General features: G+C 55.8%; 1 long non-coding RNA gene across 1 annotated transcript; it reads left to right on the plus strand.

Annotated features, from left to right (window-relative positions):
• Window positions 1–252: 252 nt before the first annotated feature.
• Window positions 253–1,256, plus strand: LOC139032991 (uncharacterized). Its single transcript, XR_011485611.1, has 2 exons — window positions 253–595; window positions 945–1,256. It is a non-coding gene; the product is annotated as an uncharacterized lncRNA (long non-coding RNA).
• Window positions 1,257–2,782: the final 1,526 nt, after the last annotated feature.

Consider the following 2,782-nt stretch of genomic DNA (forward strand, 5'->3'; position numbering starts at 1 on the left):
TTGCTCTTTACTAAAAGGAAGCCCCAGAGCGCAGGTCATGTAAAATCCAATCACTAAAACATTCCAAACAGCGAGGAGTCATTTGATAAACTATCTGGTTACAGCAGCTCGGGCATCTTCCCAAGCCCACGAGTCTGGGCCGATTGTGAAAGAGGAGCCGGCCCTGGGCACGCTGGCTGTGCCCAACCGCTGGCTTTGACCAGCCCCGAAAACCACCCCACCCAGAAGGAGGCAGGGCACGGAGGCGGGAGGGGCGTGGCTGGGCCGAGGAAAGTCGGGGCTCCCCAGTCGGCGGAGAGCGCTCCTCCGGGGCCCACGCTGACATGCCCGCCCCCATCCCGGCCCCGGTGGGTGCCACTGCTGGGACTCCGCAGAGAAAACACCTGGAGGAACGCCGGGCCCAGAAGTGCGGGGACTCCTTGGTCACGTCATTCCGCAGACCCCTGGCTGCGTGTCCGTGTTCCAGCAGCAGGTTTGAAGCACACCCAGACACGCTTACGGCTGGAGGCCTTGCAGCACAGACAGGGCACGTGTTTCCTGTGAAGGCCTAGTGTTTCCTCTGAGCGGGGCCCGGGCGGCCCTGCTTCCCACTGAGGTACTGACCCTGCGTGCCAGCAGCCGTCCGGCTGGGGACCAGGGAGCCGTGGGGGGCAGCGCTGGCTGGGATCATGGTCACCGCCAGCCCCAGGGGTCCGGGCCAACGCCGCCTGCGGGAGCCCCAGGGAGGGTGACGGGGGACCGGCCGGGGCTTAGGGGGCCGGCTAGCTCGAGTGAGACGGAAGGGCCTGCGTGCCGAGCGTCCCCTTTCTTTTTAACGTGGGCTCCCCTGGGGCTCAGACAGTCAGTTGTCTGCTTGTGATACTGTTGGGGGAAGCACACTGATTGAAACCGCCCACCCTGGCCAGGCACCATAGTAACCATTTGCATGAGTTGTTTTATGGCAGGAGATCCTGATAAGGAATACGGAACTAATAGGCCACCACCAGCTGGAAGAGTTCGGGAAATGTCGAAAGGAGACACCGCGAGTCCGTCCACTTCCCAGAATCCCTCTCGCTAGCGTCCATCTTGGCTGAGTGATGCGCGCGCCACCAGGAAAGACTCTGAATTAGAACGAATGGCCAAAGACCTCCCGGAAACTAACCCCATCACCGTGAAACCTGAGACTGAGCCACGCGGCAGAGCGGTTCTCCTGGGTTCCCTCACCCTCCTGCTCTCCACCCGGGTGCCCTTTTCCAATAAAATCTCTTGCTTTGTCAGCACGTGTCTCCTCGGACAATTCTTTCCCGACTGTTAGACAAGAGCCCAACTTTGGGCCCTGGAAGGGGTCCCCCTTCCTGCAACACTACAGGAGACCTGGGTTCAGCCCCCAGGTTGGGTTGATCCCCTAGAGAAGGAATGGCTGCCCACTCCCGTATTCTCGCTTGGAGAATCCCATGGACAGAGTCCCTGGTGGGCTACAGTCCATGGGGTTACAAAGAGTCAGACAAAACAGAGAAGCCAAATATTTAAGTTTTTAAATGGAATTTCATCACCTAAAAGCATTGGCAAACCAGCAGACCTGTGGGAGAGACGCCCTGCCTGGGGCCCAAGTCCAGCCTTCCTGCCACAGACGGGACTCTGAGGCCACGAGCAGGGGGTGGCCTTTCCCAGGTCCTGCAGGCGGGTGAGACTGGGGCCGGGCCGGAGCTCCGCTCTCTGGGGGCAAACGCCAAATTCTGTCTGCGGGGCTGGCTCATGACTATACTTTGAACCAGTCATCTCTTTCCTGAGCTGACTTACGCATTCAGCGACACGGGTAGACCGTTGCCCTGAGTGCTCATGGTCTTTAAGATTTAAATATAAGAAAAGATTTAAAGAATATGTACGTGTGTTAGTTAATACGCTCATGTATTATATTAGATTTTGCTAGTTAGTGTTAGTTGCTCAGCCCTGTCCGACTCTTTGTGACCCCATGGACTGCAGCCCCCCCAGGTTCCTCTGTCCGCAGGATTCTCCAGGCAAGAATCCTGGCATGGGTTTCCATTCCCTTCACCAGGGCATCCAGGGATTGAACCCAGGGATTGAACTCACATCTCTGCGTCTCCTGCATTGCAGGCCGATTTTTTTTTTATCATCTGAGCCACTAGAAAAGCCCCTAAGATTTTACTATATTCTAAAAAACAACAACGGAATTGAAGGTTTTACTATATTCTATTATTATTATATATGATTTGAATACGTACGCTCTTGTTACAGGTTTGAAGGGAAATAAATGCCTCAGGTTCCAGCCCCTGGTCCTCTTATCTGCAATGTTCCCACACCCCCTTGGGATTCTTTGCAGATGAATGAAAGACAGGGGTCACGGAAGAAGAAAGAGATAACAGGAACCTGACCAGCCCTCTGATAAGGAGGCCGGTGGAATGCCTGGAATTCCCTCTGAGTCCACATCCTACCCTGCAGGCGTGGAGGGACAGCCGGCCCTGGAGGGGGAGACTGGCCTGGGGGCTTCCATCTCAGCCCCAACCCCATCATTTCTGTGGGTGGGGCATTTCTGGCCCTCGTCTCTTTCTATTCCAAAGCTGGTAATCTCTGGGGTGTGAGAGATTTCAAATACTGGACCCGGGGCCTGCCTTCCCTGTGTTGTGATTTATCTGTGAGTCATCTGTTTGGATTCACTAAGAAGATCCGGCCGTGCCTGCCTCGTGCACCCGACCCCGCGACATCTGCCTTTGCAAAGTGCTCACCCCAGATAAAAGCTGATTGCAGAGCAAGAGTCGATGAGGTAATGCAATTGTCCAGATGT

This window comes from Odocoileus virginianus, chromosome 34 (genome assembly GCF_023699985.2).
Source record: "Odocoileus virginianus isolate 20LAN1187 ecotype Illinois chromosome 34, Ovbor_1.2, whole genome shotgun sequence".
Taxonomy (NCBI): Eukaryota; Metazoa; Chordata; class Mammalia; order Artiodactyla; family Cervidae; genus Odocoileus; species Odocoileus virginianus.